This window comes from Cherax quadricarinatus, chromosome 77, assembly GCF_038502225.1.
Source record: "Cherax quadricarinatus isolate ZL_2023a chromosome 77, ASM3850222v1, whole genome shotgun sequence".
NCBI lineage: Eukaryota > Metazoa > Arthropoda > Malacostraca > Decapoda > Parastacidae > Cherax > Cherax quadricarinatus.
In genome coordinates this window covers 347871-369197 of record NC_091368.1, presented here as the reverse complement: position 1 = coordinate 369197, position 21327 = coordinate 347871, and the positions used below count along the sequence as shown (strand labels likewise).

The 21327-nt window shown below is 41.8% G+C and overlaps 2 long non-coding RNA genes across 3 annotated transcripts in view; one reads left to right on the top strand and one right to left on the bottom strand.

Annotated features, from left to right (window-relative positions):
- LOC128701980 (uncharacterized) overlaps window positions 1-21327 on the bottom strand; it is a 181934-nt gene that overhangs the window by 78655 nt on the left and 81952 nt on the right. The gene's annotated exons all lie outside the window — the stretch shown is intronic.
- LOC138854983 (uncharacterized) overlaps window positions 1822-21327 on the top strand; it is a 174819-nt gene continuing 155313 nt past the window's right edge. Inside the window, exon 1 of the long non-coding RNA XR_011394158.1 lies at window positions 1822-1931. This is a non-coding gene — a long non-coding RNA (uncharacterized lncRNA). The remainder of the gene's footprint in view (window positions 1932-21327) is intronic.

Genomic DNA, 21327 nt, shown 5'->3' with positions numbered 1-21327 from the left:
AAACTCATGGCTCAAACTCATACAGTATTGTTGTTACACCTGCACTCTGTTACATTTCCCCTTTTACTCCATGAATAAAGCTCTTTGAGTCCACAGATGCCTCACTGCACCATCCACCTTTCTTTTCCTTCGTCAGTTCAATGCTTCACCTTGCCTTTTATAGATTCATCCTTCGAGAAGTTTAATCTTAAGTATCTGATCACATTTACTGCCTCAAGACTCCCTCCAATCTGTCATCTAATCTTTCATTGCCTAGATTTTTGTTACTCTCCTCTCTTTGCTTTTTTTTCCTATGTCCACTCTAAATTTCTTCTTTTCAATATCCTCCCAAATTGGTCCATAGTCTTTGTGTTACAAAAAACGCGATTCTAAAAGCTTAGAGATCTCCAGTGAATACTAGAGAGGACTGCCCTTCTAGCATCCAGCCTGTTACTGGGTTTTCGTAACAAGAAGTCAGTATCCTTGTCCAATTATCCATTAGAATTCAGTATGAATTATTAGTGCTTTAGGATTACAGCAGGTAGGTTACTAACTAGAGAAAATAAAATTTAATAAATTTATTGAGTATCGTCTAGAGGTATATTATCAAAGTAAATTAAATTAATAATCAAAATAATAATAATCACTTCTCTCGAGTACAGTATTATTGTGCTGAAAACACATATCGCATTTATAATTCTTAAGTACCGTCTGGTACATTAACATTTAATAAGATATTACAAATATGTATAAGTAAGTGTGTATGAGTGTAAGTGCTCTTAGTAGTTCGCTATTTCTCACGACTCGACTAGACTTAAACAAGTGACTGAAAAAGATCTCGAATAAACTAACTTCTTGACCAACTGGCAGTCAGAACAGTCTGCTTGAACAATAAAAAGAATGCTAAATCCAATAGCAATACCACAAGCAACTGCGACACAGAATCAGGAACCAGGAGATAATATAACGACACTAAGTAGGGACCATCTGCAGATCCTCCACAAAAGTCACAAAACTCCCATACTACTAAATCTAAGTTCAGCATAAGAAAATCCCCGACTGTGATAATACACAGATACCAGTACAAGTTAGGTCAGAAGCTACAGCTCAGGACCAGAGTTGCTCAGAGTGTCTATGAGACACACAACCTCAGTACAACGTCGAAAATCACTAAGTCTATACAATGTTCTGTGAACAGTCTCTCCAGAACTAACAAGAATAATGAGACAGACGATCTGTCCAACCACCAAGAGAAAGTATATCAGACTGAATACTTCAGGCGAGGTGAGGACACCCCCCCCCCTCGATCACGTGATAGCTCCGTGGACAGTTGCTGCTCAGTAACTGAAGCCGGCAGAGTAACAAGCAAAGAGCGATAATTACAGTAGTTAGACAATCAAGACTTGAACTGAGCACATAATATGTTACATCCTGCCTCACAAAAGGAAGCTAAGTCAAATAATAATATAAAGCAATACATTTACGATTTAGCTATTATCGCAAATATAAGCAATATAAAATTATATGAGAAGGTAATATACATTATATTCATAATCATAATATACATTATATATATTGCAACCCATTCAGGGGTTGCAACACTTTGCAACCTCTTTTCATTATCATTCCAAAGAAATATCATCAGCAAAAAGCAACTGTGACAACTCGCACACTGTATTAGATTCGTTATCTTTTACTCCCGCACATCGCCCCACCACATAACTATTCACTCATTACTCATACGCAACATTATATATATATACATTAAACACACGCTCATTGTACATGCATTATACATTATACTTCGCTTTCCTTGAAATATTGATTTCACTTCTTGTCAACAGACGTGAAAATGAATGTTCTTCAGTACGGAGACTAATGTTAGTGCACTGAAGGGTCATCATAAGATGCCCGTCACCTGTGCACCACCAGTCAACACTTCCAGACTGCAAGTATGACTTTAGGCGAGTTCTTGTTTATATAATGAGAGAAATTCATCTAGCATGAATATATCTGTCGATGAACATACACTTCGTGTATACACATCTCTTAGCATATATGCAGCTGTTGCTCAGAACTTTCATATTGGCTAAGAATACATAATAATAATAATAATAATAATAATAATAATAATATATTATTATTATTATTATAGGAAGGTTAAACCTGTGGTAGTTTTGTCATTAGATTCCATGTTATGGTTTTCGTTGCTGCTTCGTTAAGATGGTCATCTAGGTAGTTGTCTAGGTCGTTGTCTAGGTTGTTGCCTAGGTCGTTGTCTAGGTCGTTGTCTAGGTCGTTGCCTAGGTCGTCTATCACTATGCTTCACTGTTGTTCCCGTTGCGATCCTAACAAAAACGAAGCCATGCAAGGTGGTGGACCGAACACGCACATGCACACTGAAGTGAAAATACACACACACACACACACACACACACACACACACACAGTGGTAGTAAGCGGATTACCCTAAACACGCTACCAACACCATTATACGTTTACAAGAAGCTTGACTAAACACAGCAATGACACCTACCACCACACTCCCTGCTACCACACTCCCCGCTACCACACTCCCCGCTACCACACTCACTCCCTGCTAACACACTCCCTGCTACTACACTCCCTGCCACCACACCCTGCCAAAACACTCCTTGCCATCATGCTCACTGCTATCACACTCCCTGCCACCACACTCCCTGCTACCACATTCCCTGCCACCCCACTCCCTACTAACACTCCCTATCACAACACCACTACTGCCACTGCCTACCACAGCACCACTACTAACACAACCTACCACAGTCCCACTACTACCACTACCACCACAGCACCACTACTACCACTACCATCGCACCATTAATAATGCTTTTAACATCCCTATCCATCATTCAGAGTGCAGATACTCTACTTTCCACCTCCAGACCCACAACATCGCCACACGTCTTTCAATATTCGCTATAATGCAACAAATCCCACCTGGAATCGAACCCTAATATTTAACTCACCTGTACAATAACAAACATACTTGAACAGTAAAGGATTTGAAAGTTATGTACAGGTTTATCTTCGCATCTTTGGCACAATTTGAGTATTCTTATCGTTGCAGTATTAATAATAATTATTACTATGATAGTTATTAATCGTTATTATTATAGTTATAATTGTTATAGTTATTAATATATTAAGTTATTATTATTATTATTGTTATTCTTTTGGGAAATCGTTGAATCTGTAGGGGTCATACATTCTTTAAATCAAGAGCATTTTACCGGCATTAAGATCCTTCTCTGAACGACCTCGTGATTATTTTAATAAAACATAACTAGTGTACAGAAGTAGCCTTCATTTGGACAAAACTGAACAACATTCATGAATAACTGTGAATTATGTTAGCCAGACTGTTGTAATGTTCTCCTTCCTCTAACTGGTATCGTGTACATGAATGTGGGCGTGTACAGGGTACTGGATACAAGATACTTAATACAGGATACTGGGTACTAAATACAGGGTATTGGATACTGGGTACTAAATACAGGGTACTGGATACAGGGTACTAAATACAGGGCACTGTTGAGGGTCATCACTGGTTCGGTATACTTGGTATAGTTCATGGGAAACAAACCCAGGATCAATATCTTGATGGTCTCCAGAACTTCATACAAGCCTTAGAGGCCATCAAAGCGAGGGAATCATTTTAGTTTGAAATCTAGTTTGGTACTATCGTGCGGACCAGCATGAGAGGCTGGATCCATGAGGAACACTCTGGACCATTTTTTACAGTAAACCAAATTGCATTTATCAGCAGTATTCTGCTGCTACTCTACACGATAGTTACACAGTAAGGGAACAAAAGCTAGCTATGAAAGGTAGTTATATGAAATATTCACACTGTGTTAAGGTAACACAAATGCAGTTACGTGAAAGTTTTACTGATAAATAAAACACACAGGCAACACTTCGGCATCTTAACTGACGAGACGGTTCGTCTGCACATTGGGCTTTGGTCCAATACAGAGGCGACTGTTACTTGTTAACCTGCCGATATAGTATACTCTTAGTGTTATGAGGGTTTACTGACGAGGTTTCCCCCACACAGTAGGCTTTATCAAGTCACAAACACACATGTGAGGTGCGACTTAACACAACCAGCAGTGTTGGCGTATTCCATCACACAAAACGGCTTCCTTCTATCAATTGATGAAATCTATCCGCCTGAGAGGGAAGACTTCCGCTGGGCACTCTATTCTGTTTGGTCTGGGATCTCTAAATCTACGACTGACTTGTCTGAATTCCTTGTATATAAGGTTTATTTAGTCTGGGATTCTTATATAAAGCAGGAATACAGAAATTTCGGACCATTTTAATATCTAATGCTGAATGATCCGAAATTTCTGCATTTAAAATTTATTGGTCTGTGGTATCTACATGTAAGAGTGGTCCTCGACCAACTCAATATTCCCATCTATTTCTATCTACTTTAATTTGACTGTTGTTTTATCATAAGTTTTAATGTGAATAAAACTCCCAAATCGAGCTGAAGTTTTCGCGTTTAAATTCTGAAAATGAATTCGAATTTTTACTTGGACTGTAACAAGCAGATCCGTTGGACAATATTGATGGAGGGATGAGAGGAGGAGGGGTGTGGGATAGGGGGAGGGGAAGGGGGCAGAGGGAGAGGGTGAGAAGGGGAAACGTGCGCGAAGGGACATGTCATTGTTAATATATAAATGGAGAGCTCTCCCCCTCTCAACCCTTCCCGTGCATGAGTGCGCGAGTGAATGAGGGAGTGCGTGAGTGAATGAGGGAGTGCGTGAGTGAATGAGGGAGTGCGTGAGTGAATGAGTGCATGAGTGAATGAAGGAGTGCATGAACGAGGGGGTGAGTGCGTGAGTGAGTCACAAATTAAAATAATGAAATAAGTTAAAACATTATGGCTGGTACAAGAACATACAGTGGAGAGAGTTACCTCAGGTGGAGTCAGTCAGGCACTGACAACAGCCACACACTGGACCAAACAACAGCCACACACTGGACCAAACAATAGCCACACACTGGACCAAACAATAGCCATACACTGGACCAAACAATAGCCACACACTGGACCAAACAATAGCCACACACTGGACCAAACAATAGCCACACACTGGACCAAACAATAGCCACACACTGGACCAAACAATAGCCAAACACTGGACCAAACAATAGCCACACACTGGACCAAACAATAGCCACACACTGGATCAAACAATAGCCAGACAGTGGACCAAGCAACAGCCACACACTGGACCAAACAATAGCCACACACTGGACCAAACAATAGCCACACACTGGACCAAACAATAGCCACACACTGGACCAAACAATAGCCACACACTGGATCAAACAATAGCCACACACTGGACCAAACAATAGCCACACACTGGACCAAACAATAGCCACACACTGGACCAAACAATAGCCACACACTGGACCAAGCAACAGCCACACACTGGACCAAGCAACAGCCACACACTGGACCAAGCAACAGCCACACACTGGACCAAGCAACAGCCACACACTGGACCAAACAATAGCCACACACTGGACCAAACAATAGCCACACACTGGACCAAAAAATAGCCACACACTGGACCAAATAATAGCCAAAAACACTTGACCAAACAATATCCACACACTGGACCAAACAATAGCCACACACTGGACCAAACAATAGCCACACACTGGACCAAACAATAGCCACGTACTAGACCAAACAATAGCCACACACAGGACCAAACAATAGCCACACACTGGACCAAGCAACAGCCACACACTGGACCAAGCAACAGCCACACACTGGACCAAACAATAGCCACACACTGGACCAAACAATAGTCACACACTGGACCAAACAATAGCCACACACTGGACCAAACAATAGCCATACACTGGACCAAACAATAGCCACACACTGGACCAAACAATAGCCACACACTGGACCAAACAATAGCCACACACTGGACCAAACAATAGCCACACACTGGACCAAACAATAGCCAAACACTGGACCAAACAATAGCCACACACTGGACCAAACAATAGCCACACACTGGATCAAACAATAGCCAGACAGTGGACCAAGCAACAGCCACACACTGGACCAAACAATAGCCACACACTGGACCAAACAATAGCCACACACTGGACCAAACAATAGCCACACACTGGACCAAACAATAGCCACACACTGGATCAAACAATAGCCACACACTGGACCAAACAATAGCCACACACTGGACCAAACAATAGCCACACACTGGACCAAACAATAGCCACACACTGGACCAAGCAACAGCCACACACTGGACCAAGCAACAGCCACACACTGGACCAAGCAACAGCCACACACTGGACCAAGCAACAGCCACACACTGGACCAAACAATAGCCACACACTGGACCAAACAATAGCCACACACTGGACCAAAAAATAGCCACACACTGGACCAAATAATAGCCACACACACTTGACCAAACAATATCCACACACTGGACCAAACAATAGCCACACACTGGACCAAACAATAGCCACACACTGGACCAAACAATAGCCACGTACTAGACCAAACAATAGCCACACACAGGACCAAACAATAGCCACACACTGGACCAAGCAACAGCCACACACTGGACCAAGCAACAGCCACACACTGGACCAAACAATAGCCACACACTGGACCAAACAATAGTCACACACTGGACCAAACAATAGCCACACACTGGACCAAACAATAGCCACACACACTTGACCAAACAATATCCACACACTGGACCAAACAATAGCCACACACTGGACCAAACAATAGCCACACACTAGACCAAACAATAGCCACGTACTAGACCAAACAATAGCCACACACTGGACCAAACAATAGCCACACACTGGACCAAGCAACAGCCACACACTGGACCAAGCAACAGCCACACACTGGACCAAACAATAGCCACACACTGGACCAAACAATAGTCACACACTGGACCAAACAATAGCCACACACTGGACCAAACAATAGCCACACACTAGACCAAACAATAGCCACGTACTAGACCAAACAATAGCCACGTACTAGACCAAACAATAGCCACACACTGGACCAAACAATAGCCACACACTGGACCAAACAATAGCCACACACTGGACCAAGCAACAGCCACACACTGGACCAAGCAACAGCCACACACTGGACCAAGCAACAGCCACACACTGGACCAAACAATAGCCACGTACTAGACCAAACAACAGCCACACACTGGACCAAGCAACAGACACACACTGGACCAAACAATAGCCACACACTGGACCAAGCAATAGCCACACACTGGACCAAGCAATAGCCACACACTGGACCAAACAATAGCCACACACACTTGACCAAACAATATCCACACACTGGACCAAACAATAGCCACACACTGGACCAAACAATAGCCACACACTAGACCAAACTATAGCCACGTACTAGACCAAACAATAGCCACACACTGGACCAAACAATAGCCACACACTGGACCAAACAATAGCCACACACTGGACCAAACAATAGCCACACACTGGACCAAACAATAGCCACACACTGGACCAAGCAACAGCCACACACTGGACCAAGCAACAGCCACACACTGGACCAAACAATAGCCACACACTGGACCAAACAATAGCCACACACTGGACCAAACAATAGCCACACACTTGACCAAACAATATCCACACACTGGACCAAACAATAGCCACACACTGGACCAAACAATAGCCACACACTAGACCAAACAATAGCCACGTACTAGACCAAGCAATAGCCACACACTGGACCAAACAATAGCCACACACTGGACCAAACAATAGCCACACACTGGACCAAACAATATCCACACACTGGACCAAACAATAGCCACACACTGAACCAAACAATAGCCACACACTAGACCAAACAATAGCCACGTACTAGACCAAACAATAGCCACACACTGGACCAAACAATAGCCACACACTGGACCAAACAATAGCCACACACTGGACCAAACAATAGCCACACACTGGACCAAACAATAGCCACGTACTAGACCAAACAATAGCCACACACTGGACCAAACAATAGCCACGTACTAGACCAAACAATAGCCACGTACTAGACCAAACAATAGCCACACACTGGACCAAACAATAGCCACGTACTAGACCAAACAATAGCCACGTACTAGACCAAACAATAGCCACACACTGGACCAAACAATAGCCACGTACTAGACCAAACAATAGCCACACACTGGACCAAACAATAGCCACGTACTAGACCAAACAATAGCCACACACTGGACCAAACAATAGCCACATACTTGACCAAACAATAGCCACATACTTGACCAAACAAGGTCAAGTAAAGATGAAAACCTTTGCTTTTAGGCACGAAATAATTTCCTTGTGTCTCATATAACTGGAATTGTATCATTGAAGTTAAATGAAGTTCAACTGTAACTACAGTTAATCTTCAGAAGTGATAATTAAACGAATCTCTTCTTGTAACATCAGTTATATTTGTACAAATCAGTAATTCTAACTTAGTCTTACTCTAACCTAACCTAGTGTTATTCTAACCTATCCTAACTTAGTCTTACCCTAACCTATCCTAACCTAGTCTTACCCTAACCTATCCTAACCTAGTCTTACCCTAACCTAGCTTAACCTATTCTTAACCTAACCTAACCTAACTTAGACTTTCCCTAACCTAACCTAGCCTAGTCATAATCGCCCTAACATAATATAACCGAACGTAACCTAAACTAATCTAACCTTACCTAAATTAAAAAACCTAACATAAAATAATTTAACCTAAACTAACCTTGATTAACATAATCTATCATAAAATAAAAAAAACTAGTAGAGTTACAGGCAATATTAGAAAAATGACTCGGGTCCTCGTAAAAAATTAACATCCTTAACAGAGGAGACCATTCAATAGGAGAGTGACAGCACGTAATGAATGATCGATGGAATCGTGGAACAGTTAGATTCCAGGTAGTGCCAGTGTCGTGGCACCCCTGGCAGTGGCACATTAATGTGTGTGTGTGTGTGTGTGTGTGTGTGTGTGTGTGTGTGTGTGTGTGTGTGTTATTGAATCCATTGGTACTACTCTCCAAATCTGGAGTCAAGGTGCGATATTAGTTAAAGAACACATACAATGGAAAAACTTTATTGGTAAAACGAGTCACCTACACAATGTTTTATTACGAAGGTGAAACCTCGTATTAATAATTTTTTCCATTTGTGTTGTCTTTTTTTGCTTTGGTCAGAAGAAATAAAAGTTAAAACAAGAGCAAGAATTACGTAGGACTTAAATTAATGATTGCCATGATACTTCTCCTCCCGACCCCTATCTTAGTCACATAATGACCCAGTCATCGCAGCTTTTAGTCATATGACGCAGACCTTCCGCTGGCTTACCGAGATTCTACTTAAAATAAATTAATTAATATCACATTATAATGTGTGATATTAAAGTTTTTCTCCTGTGCCATTAAAACTATAAATCAACACCTTTATCGAGCCCTAAAATGAAAAAAGTATTTGGCCCGTTATTGGCTGGTAGATTGTGAGGGAAAGTTCTCTGTTTTGAGCTCTAGAAACTAATACACACACACATACACACACACACACACACACACACACACACACACACACACACACACACACACACACACTGCAAACAGACCTAGTATCTATCGACAGGTTCCTTTGACAACTAGTAACTACTAATACTGCTACACACACACACACACACACATACACACACACATACACGCACACATACACACACACATACACACACACACACACTGCAAACAGACCTAGTATCTATCGACAGGTTCCTTTGACAACTAGTAACTACTACTGCTACACACACACACACACACACACACACACACACACACACACACACACACACACACACTAATTCTCCATCAACATCTATCAACCGTTGGATGAGGCGTCAAACGAAGATATTACCCAGCGAGACAGCGTGTTGATCAACCAGGTTGTTACATGGCCTCCAGCATAGACTGACACTTTCACCTCTGCCACTACTCCAGGTGTGGCTGATGGCAATGTTGGCACATCCCTGATGACTGGCACTGAGCCAACCTGCAGAGCCAGGCACTGAAATTATGAATAAATTAGAAGTAGAAGATGGACACTGATTAGAAGTAGATTCTGTGTGTGTGTGTGTGTGTGTGTGTGTGTGTGTGTGTGTGTGTGTGTGTGCGTGCGTGCGTGCGTGCGCGAGCGTATTCAAAGAGGAAATAATTTCTTTGGCAAAAAGAAGTATTTTTATTTTAATTTTTCAGCCAAGTCTGAGTCTCAGCAGTTGTACAGGAATAAAGAAAAACACTGTTGTATAAGACATACAAGTACCCAAGGTATTGAAGTTAATTCTTGGATAACTTTGGTAAAAGATTGGCAAGAGGGTGGGTGGGATTGGTTGGTTTTGAGGACTTGCCTAGTATGGGCCAGTAATCCTGAAGTTGTGTTCCTCCATTTTTATGTTTGGGTTTAAGTAGGATATTCCTAGTATGTTCCAGTAGGCCTGCTACAGTGTTCCTCCTTACTTATGTTCTTATGCGAGAGAAGATATAGGTGATGTTAGAGTAAGGTCAGAGTAGGCCAAGGGGAAAAAGGTGATAGTTTTACAATTCTTACAAAAATCTTGGATAATGTGGGCAATGAGTTTAGCAAATATTTCCATTCCATTCGGTGTTTGGTGGCGGTGATGAGGTGGATCATCGAGGCGGCTTCTAACACACTACTGTTACTTCTGTCGTTCCGTTATGTATAAATTAAATCACGATGTACTACGCTTACCTGTTTTTCGTTATCTATCCTGCAAGCTTATTTGTCACTGAAGGCACGCTTGAGGTCTCAACCTGTCTCCCTAACATGTCGGGGTGTTGGGTCTAGGGCTTCTGGTAAAATCTTTGGTAATTTTGGTGGTAATGGCTGCCATGTACATGCTGGTTTTACGAAAAAGCAATGGGATGGTTATAGTGATATTTTGACGGTAGAGGGATATATTTTCTTCCAGAATAACGCCAAGAGTCAAAATGAGATAGTCGCTTTAAAAATCTGGGCGCCAAACACACCCTCAGCCAACCCACAGTTGAGAGCTGACCACTTGTACACTTGACGACCCACATACCTGACAACCCACACATCAGATAACCCACATACCAGACAGCCTCATACCAGAAAACCCACATACCTGACAACCCCATACATTTCACAGCCAATGTGCCAGATAACCCCCACACCAGACAACCCCCACACCAGACAACCCCCACACCAGACAACCCCCACACCAGACAACCCCCACACCAGACAACCCCCACACCAGACAACCCCCACACCAGACAACCCACACGTCTGATAACCCACACGTCTGATAACCCACACGTCTGATAACCCACATACCTGACAGCCCGAAACCCACTCACCTGAGAGGTTAATCAGTTCAGTCTTCTGCCTTGGATGTGTGAGGCTGCATCTCCCACTCAGAATATGCTGCCACTGGCAAAGCTGATTTATTTTGCGTGTAAATAGAGCAAAGTTATTCATCATGTGTATTCAGCAAGCAATGAAGCGCGTGTGGAGGCACTGGGCGGAAGACCGTCTCTTTGACTCTTGTGTATGCCAAGTGAATACAGTTAGGAAGTGTATCTGTCTCGAGGTTTGGATACAGAGGATCGAGGCTTCACCTCTCTTTGAATGACTCATACGAGTTTAAAGCTGTGCATTAAGTGTATCAGTAAGCTATTACAAAAATTTCGTGCTCCTTTCAGCACATTTTCATGTAAATAAAGGAACTAAATACACGGATATATATATATATATATATATATATATATATATATATATATATATATATATATATATATATATATTATATATATATATATATATATATGCAGGACAAGCCACGGAAAGGGGTGGAAATCTTTAGCTCAAGTACTTTCACACGTCTCAGTGGGTCATCAGGAGCTGTGCAATGTTGCAAGGGAGCAACCAAAGCAGGGAGAGAGGTCTCAGAGTAGCGTAGGTGTCACCGTCCACGATGACACCTACGCTACTCATATATATATATATATATATATATATATATATATATATATATATATATATATATATATATATATATATATATAATTGTGTGTGTGTGTGGACTCTTGAAGTGATTCTCTTATTTTCATATGTTTTTGAGTTACACTTTTATCTTATTTATCAGCGTGTTGCTATAGTATACAACACATGTCGTTCAAAAAGTTCAAAAATAGTTTTCCAAACAATTATCACCTTCGACGTTGGTTAACTGAAGTTCAAAATAGTCCTTTGATGAGTGCTAATAAAGAACTGCAGAAACTTTGAAGACGAAATGTAGAGAGAGGATCGAAACATCGTCCAAAGTTTCCTGAGGGTGGGTAGTTTAAATTGTCCTCTTCATGGTATTATGACGTTAATTCTTCTTAGAGGAAGAGAAATGGAAGGAGAAATATATAGAGAATATGATAGGAGAGAGGATAGCTAAATGGGAAGGGTTAGGTTAGGTTAGGCTTGTCAGGAAACAAGACAAGTGTTTCCTGACGAGGGACTTAGTTATATGGTGACTCCGCAGGTGGAGCTTATGGTCATTTGACCGAGGCCTTCCGCTGGCTTCACGGGCCATCCCTTTAAAAATTTAGGTTATATTTTTAACCATTTATTTTGGAAAGGGTTAGAGGCATAATAAATATGTTAAGTAAAATGACACAAGTGCAGCTAATGCGACATTTTATTGTGGCAACGTTTCGCTCTCCAGGAGCTTTGTCAAGCTGTTACAAACAATACATGGACACAGTATATATGGGTATTAGAGTGAGGTGGAAAGTGAAATATAATTACAGTAGTAATGAATGAATAAATATTATAAAATGGAAGGGAAATGGTGATACAAAACTGACAGAAATTTAGATTCCTCTCTCTTGAACCTGTTTCCCACCTCCTCACCTCCTCCCTCCGCTCAGTCCTCCACTCCTCCCTCACTACTTCTTTACTATCTTTCTACCTCCCTCCTCCTTCCCGTCCTTCCTCGTGGAGGAAGATAGCGAGAATGAAGAGTGTCACACAGCCTTCCATCACAAGAAGATAAGCCTGAACTGTAGTCAGTGTCAACACCACCCCGACCTCTCAATAATCCCTGTTGATGACGTGTTGATGACGTGTTGATGACGTGTTGATGACGTGTATGATGACGAGTATAGCGTGCAGATAAAATGAATGCGGCCAAGATAATACACGATAGTTCATAAGCTTGATGGAAGTGGATATTTCTTCTCAGCAGACAGCCTTGGTGTGGATTCCCAGGTCCTCTGTAATCTATCTTTCTCATGTACCCCCATGTACATGATGTGTAGGGGATTGGTGCTGGGGGTTGGGGCTGGGGGATGGGGCTTGGGGGCTGGGAGATGGGGCTAGGGGACTGGGGGGCTTGGTTTTCAAGCACAAGAGATAATCTGGTGAAAGATGGAATTCTCTAATGGATTGAGCGTCTCTTTTCCTGGGGTGACTCAACGCTGCTGCTGCTGCTGTTTTTCCTCCTCCTCCTCCTCCTCCTCCTCCTCTCTCTCCTCCTGTTCCTCCTCTCTCTCCTCCTGTTCCTTCTCCTTATCTGCCTTCTCCTGCTCCTTTTCTCCTCCCCTTCCTCCTAGGATAGAAACGTCAATAATCTATGATGTATCGCAGGTAGGCAGACGACGGTCATGGGGGAAGGAAAGTTGAGATGAAGATTGAGTCCCCCTCTGGTGGATCACTCTGGTGGATCACTCTGGTGGATCACTCTGGTGGATCACTTCGGTGGATCACGGCCCACAAGAAAGAAATGAATATCCAGTATTGAACATGAGATTATTCGTGAGATGAGGCGAGGGACAGTGAGGTGAGGATGTCATGTCAACAGGTTATATCTGTCGACACATTCCCATGTGCTAACAGACGTTACTCATGACCTCCTTGTGTATACAGCAATAATGTATGTCATTTTTGACCCCTCTAACTGGAGTCTAGTTACCTGGAAGGTGTTTCGGTCAACGCCCCCGCGACGTAGTCTCTGACCAGGCCTCCTGGCGACCCTGACCGTGTCGTGTTTTGAGGCAAAAGCCTCAAGGAAAAGACAAGTGAATACGCGTTTTGCTTCCGTAGTCTCATAACTCCAAATTTATTTTATATATTAAACTTCGCTTGAAATAAATAACAGACTTTTTGAGTTGGCGTAAATAATATTTTTTACCGATGCGTTTTTGTTTGAGGTTTTATTGTTATGGGTATCAATTCTTGTTTTTGTTTTTTTTTGACTGAGGTCAGCTGGAGGTGAGATATAACACTTAATAGGAATGAATAAGAATGTATTTCTGGGAGTAATTGTGTCTCCCTGGAACAGTTCCAGTTATGGAATATTTGAACAACTGCTGTCAAAGCCAAGTTTCGAGTATTAAGTTAGAAATTCAAGATATTTAAAATAATCAAAATGTTCAGATGGCTCGGAGAGAGAGAGAGAGAGAGAGAGAGAGAGAGAGAAAGTAAGCAAGCATAAACAGTCTGTATGAAAAGCAGGAACCGAGCATAGAGAAACAGATACAAAATAAATCGCAGGAAAGCCACGAATTAATTGGTGAATCTAAAGATGGTTAAAAAATGGAAACGCCTAGATAAGGAGGTTCTGGAGGTAAACTCTGTACACAGTTTGAAGAATAAGTATGACTGGTTCCAAAATGCCGTTAAATTAGTGTAACCAGTTATGACAAACTGAGAGGAGATGCGACGAGCAGACACACAACCCTGCAATTATAAGTAAATAAAAAGCTTTTGCATGGTTGCAAAAGTTCTCGCTTCACACTGTAAGTGTCCAGGTTCGATTCCCGGCGAGGGTTGAAACATGTTTCCTTACACCGGTTGTCCATGCTCACCCATCAGTAATAATGTGTACCTGGGTCTTAGTTAACTGGTGTGGGTCGCATCCTGGGACAAAACTGACTAATTTGCCCGAAATACTCAGCATGACAAGGGGCTTTCTGTATCGTAGTATGTCACTGATGTCAGCTGTGCCTGTATACCTTGTACAAATCCTTGTAGAAATAAAGATATCATTATTATTATTATTATTATTTATTGCTGTTGTTGTTGTAAAAGAAATGTCTACAGTTTCCGAGTTCCAGTGAAGATAAAAATACTACTGAACGACACAGAGTAAAAAAAAAAAAAATACTTCAGTGCTTCTAATAACGATACGGCAAATGCAGATAGTCAGCCAGCAGAAAATTAAGAGGCGAGACCAAGAGCTGATGTTTAACACCCTCAAACTTAACCTAAGATATTGCACACTTTCTATACATTTCCATTACTACTTTACGAGCAATACCGTCACTGCTCAGCGGGTTAATATTCAGTGGCTTTGAATCCCGCAATTCTGAACGTCAGGACAACCCATTCCACAAGCAGCCATAAGACATCTTTGCATGATAAAGGAGTTAAACTTGCGCGTCCATTGACGCTAATACGGTTCAGAGCCAAGGTTGGTGGAAGAGAGTGAAGGGAAGTGGCTTCGTATATTCCTGAAGCTGGATTATACCAGCGGCTTTCCTGCCAGGGTCAAAGTATAGATTAACTGTGGCTGCTTCCTGAGCACGCAGGTCGTGGGCGCTCTGAATGGGAGTGAAGAGGATGAAAAACGAGCGAATAAGTGAAGGAAATGGAGAAAGTTACGAATTCACTTTGAGACTCGGGATGTAAACAGGGGATTCCACCTAATCGCCTCAAGATGAGAGGACTCCACAGCACACCACTTTTGGAAGTACCGGTCTAGGGCTCATGATTATCTGTGGAACTGGATACGCAATATCCTAACAGACTCGTTTACCCACCCGACCTCCGCCCGTCAGTGCGCCGGAGGAAAGTGAGACGGGTAACCTTGAAACCTCAACAGCTTTGGGAGATCTCCTTGGACTTCATTTATGCTGATATATCGAGAGGCTTAAACGGGAGAAAGCAGTGGAAGTGGGTGGAGAGTGAGAAAGGCTGTGAGACTAGTACATCATTGGAAGAACAATGATAAACAAAATCACGTTCTTCTCGTGTCTCACAGGATGAGAATTACGAAAGCTACTTAACGTACATAATTACCTACTAACTTCACCTTTGTAATTCCAACAAACTTTTAAGGGAAAATCACTATAATAGGATTTATAACTATCAAAGCATTAGGATAAATCCTTCCCAGGCGGAGAGACTTTGACTTAGACTCTCTTGAGCTTTGCTTTCAATAGTTGAGAACTACTGCACGTCACCAGCATTTAATGGGGTGCACTGATCTAGAAACTGGAATTATCCTACTTTCTAGGATCGCGCCTGATTACCTCCCAGTGTGTAGGAGCTCTATAACCCCAGTCTATATGTCATTTTATCATGTATAAAATAATGATCATGGCTGTTATTGCTATCACTTAAAGTACTGACTAAATTGCCACCGGTAGCTTGTTTATCCAGAGAGGAGATGCGCCAAGAGTACTTGTGGATACAAAGGCTCTCTTCTGACAGTAATAAAGACAAGTGCAGAGCAAGTTTTTGTTATGACAACGTATCGCTCTGTGTACAGATTTATCAAGACACTGACTTAGTAAAGAACTAAATAGAACAAAATGTTGTCTTCAAGGACATTGATATTCCTGGTATTAGACAAATAACGAAAAGTATCCGAAATTTTCCGAGAGAGAGAGAGAGAGAGAGAGAGAGAGAAAGAGAGAGAGAGATGGGAAATGTTCCGCTAGAGAGGAACCAGTGTGTGAGACATATATCTCTTGGCCGGCTGCATTTGGTGGCTGCGTCGGTGATTGCAGGGCTCTGCTGCCTCTACTGTGAGCTACAGTGCTCACCAGAATTCTCTGTGTGGGTACTCTTCGTGTTGTAATGAGTAAGACACATGTGCAACTCTTTGGGATCTGTAAGTATCAACAACAATGACACCTAAGTAATGCACATATGTCTAACTCACCATATTGTTGGTACTGAATACCACTTATAACAGTCACAGAGTTGTGTTTGTAGGGGCCGATGTTCAACTCCTAGCCCCGCCTTTTCAGATAGCATAACAGATATTTCTTCAGTTCTGGCTGTCATGCTGACTCTTAAGTTTGTGGCTGATGGTCACTTCCATCACTTTCTTATCTAGTTAATTCCACTTCCCTACAACTCTGACATTAAAGTCTTCAGCTTCCATCTGAATTCCAGTATCATCTGAACTTCAAAAATCATTTCTGTAGAGAAACAGATCATTTAGGACCACCAGAAACAGTACAGGCCCTAGTCATGAAACTTGCGGCACACCATCTCATAAAACTAATGAGAATCAAATCCTCACCGAGTCATTCCCAACATTAGGAGCCAGTGTATACCCCGCTCGTTACACTCTCTTACTCTTCTTCCTTCCCCACTACTTCTTTGTATTCTGCCAGCCAGGGACATCTTGATTCGGTTGAGCACTTTTTCCCTATATTCCTGTCTGTGTTTTTTTTTTTAGCTTGTGGATAAATATCTAGTAGGGTCGGTTTCAAAATATTTCAGTAACCTGGTAAGGTGCAGTCCTCCCAGCTGTGTGTGTGTGTGTGTGTGTGTGTGTGTGTGTGTGTGTGTGTGTGTGCTCACCTAGTTGAGGTTGTACTCACCTAGTTGAGGTTGCGGGGGTCGAGTCCGAGCTCCTGGCCCCGCCTCTTCACTGATCGTGTGTGTGTGTGTTAGCGCGTGTTATGGCTCTCTCTCTCTCTCTCTCTCTCTCTCTCTCTCTCTCTCTCTCGGACCCACTCCACTCCCATCCAACGTTTATATTCACACAAGTCTTTCCTCTTAAAATAAAAATCAGGCCAAGGATGGACATGGTTGGTGGGGGCTGCTGGAATCCCGCCACCAAAACACTCTTGTAAAAGCCGTCAGAAATGCATTCCCGCTAGCTGCTTCTTGACAATAGAGCAATACAAACGCAGTCTTTATTTCCCTGTCACTCAAATACCATCCCTAATTCAGGGGTAACCAGGAAAGACTTTAGAAGGCAATCTTTCCCCGTTGGCTTAAAATAACATGTGGATGCTGGGAAAAAATTTAGCGAATTCTGGGTTGGCTGCAGGAGACAGCCTCGCATTTATAAGCAGTAGAAGACTGTCCTCGCTAGTCGTCTCCGAGGTCACAGGCATTTCACCTACCACTTGACTTCCAGCCTGAAAGTCCACCCCACCTTAAGCTAATTCCTCCTTGCCTCTCCTTCTTCTCTTGATTCCAACGGCAAATCAGCATAATGGAAGTCCAGGTTTAGCTTCCCGGGTGGAAGGGGGTTGGGATGGGGTGAAGCGGAGGCCTCTCAGCGAAGATAATCAAGGCGCCGAGTATAAAATAAGAGAAGCGCGAGGCGATTTTGTAGTCCTTACCCGGGTCTCATCTTCAGGCGAAATGTCTGGGATTTCGACTTGCGGCCTCGAAGTGGCTATTTTACTTTCTCCGTTTTCTCTTCATTTGCTTTCTTTATTCACCGCGTTTGCTTTTCCTCACTTTCATTTCACTCGGTGCATCTTAACCGTGATCTGGATGAAAATAAACAGCAGTGCAAAATCAGAGCTCTAAGCTACAGGCGAGAACTGCCTATATTGTGATCTTTGCTACGGAATATGCGAAGGCACTTTCCACGTGAGCTCTGAACCGTATTACAGCGCGTGGTCCCCTGGATTTGGCTCCTTTCTCATGCAAATGTATTCTATGAGCGCTGGTGAAATTCCTTCTCTGTATTTTTGGTAAATTTTGTGGCGCCGTGAAATTTATAAAGTTAAAAAGAGGGGGAACCTAAAGATTATTTGTCCTGGTTAAATTTTACCAAACACTGCATGCATATATATATATATATATATATAGACATATATATATATATATATATATATAGAGAGATATATATATATATATATATATATATATACACATATATATATATATATATATATATACACACATATATATATATATATATATATATATACACATATATATATATATATATATATATATATATATATATATATATATATATATATATATATATATATACACATTATATATATATATATATATATACACACACATATATATATATATATATACACATTATATATATATATATACACATATATATATACACATATATATATATATATACATATATATATATACATATATATATATATATATATATATTATGCGTGTTTATATACACCTTGCGGCAACACTACACACTTTGTAAACACGCTTAAGCACGATATGTAAAGTTGGTGGTGGAAGTAAAGTGTATACACAGTTTTAAGAACAGAGCAGATACATGGTCAGGTATTCGAGGCCCGAAACAGAGACAGCAGTCCATAAGAGAAAAGATGACGGGCCATGCGGTATGATTCGACCCCTGTCAACACAGCTAGGTGAGTACACATGTGTATATTCCCATGTTTATAAACTTTTGTAAATGTATCTATGCACACGTTTCCAAAATACTAACACCCATATACACACACGCAGGCATATATACACTCCTGTACACACAGCTATCGTATATTCAGAGGAGTATCAGAGTGACAGGGCCGGGCTTCACTCTCACTAATGTTCACTGTTGAAACATTAACATCACCATGACTGCTGCCGCAAACACTGCTGCTGCCGCTCCTGTTGTTGCTACTGCTGTTGTTGTTGCTGCTGTTGCTGCTGTTGTTGTTGCTGCTACTGCTGCTTCTGTTGTTACTACTGCTGTTGTTGTTGCTGCTATTACTGCTGCTGCTGTTACTGATGCTGCTACTGCTGCTCCTGTTGCTGTTGCTACTACTGTTCTTGTTGCTGCTGCTGCTCCTGTTGCTGCTGCTCCTGTTGTTGCTGCTATTGATGCTGATGATGCTGCTGCTGCTCCTGTTGTTGCTGCTGTTGCTACTGTTGTTATTGTTCCTGTTGCTGCTACTGATGCTGCCTCTGTTGTTGCCGCTGCTGCTGTTGTTACTGCTGCTGCTGTTGTTGCTGCTGCTGCTGCTGCTGTTGTTGCTGCTGCTTGTTCTTCTGCTGCTACTGCCGCTAGTTACCATTTGCCAGTGGTCACTTGGCCTGTTGAGTGTGTGTGTGTGTGTGTAATCAGGGGTTGGTTAAAAGCTACTGGCCCCATATGTGTGCATTTGTATGTATGTTTACCCACGTACTTGTACTAAACTAATTGTGGTTCCAGGAGTTGAATTTCAGCTCCTGGCCCCTCCTCTCTACTGGCTATCTGATCTTCTATCTTCAAGGACCCCGGTGAAAATAAGTCACTCTGACATTTTTGGAGTTATCCTAGGTTCTCTACACATATACTATGTATTATAATCTGTGTAAGTGTATTTGTGTATACCTGAATAAACTTAGAGGTTTAGTTCCTCACGCTTCCCATCGTTCATGTCTCTCAGCTCTGGAAGTAATTATAAACCTTAGCATTTTTTTCAGGTTTTTATGCATGTTTATCCAGGACGGGTCACATACTGGCTCTGCATACTCTAAGACGGGTCTGACGTATGCCGTGTATAAGGTCATGAATGCCTTCTTGTTGATGCTGCTGAATAAACACGCTACCAGCAGTGTTATTCAGTTGTTGTGCACTTCAGGTGAAATGCTCGGAGCTATGTTCACCCTGAGATCCTTCGTTTTCTGTGAAATTTGCAGTCTTTGTCCTCCGAGCCTGTGTACTATGGCTCAACGTATTTCCCTTTCTTCGATTTTCAGATCTTTGCATTTGTAGGTTAAATTCCGAAAGTTACTTGACAGAGTTGTACTCACATAGTTGAGGTTGCAGGGGTCGAGTCCTCTGTGTGTGTGTGTGTGTGTGTGTGTGTGTGTGTGTGTGTGTGTGTGTGTGTGTGTGTGTGTGTGTGTGTGTGTGTGTGTGTGTGTACCGCTGCTGCACGTACGTACACTACACTCTGTGTGCTTCTGGGAAATGGTGCGGCATTTATTTCTATATTGTTACTCTATACACATGCTAAATTTTTATTCTCTTGCAAAATGTATTTTTTATTTTTCATTTGCACTGAATGCTGCTGCAAAATGCACTTCTGTTTTTTTCAATTACATTCTTGCAAAAACCTCTTTTATATTATTATTTTTGTTGCTGCTCTTATTATTATTACTATTATAATTATTACATATATATATATATATATATATATATATATATATATATATATATATATATAT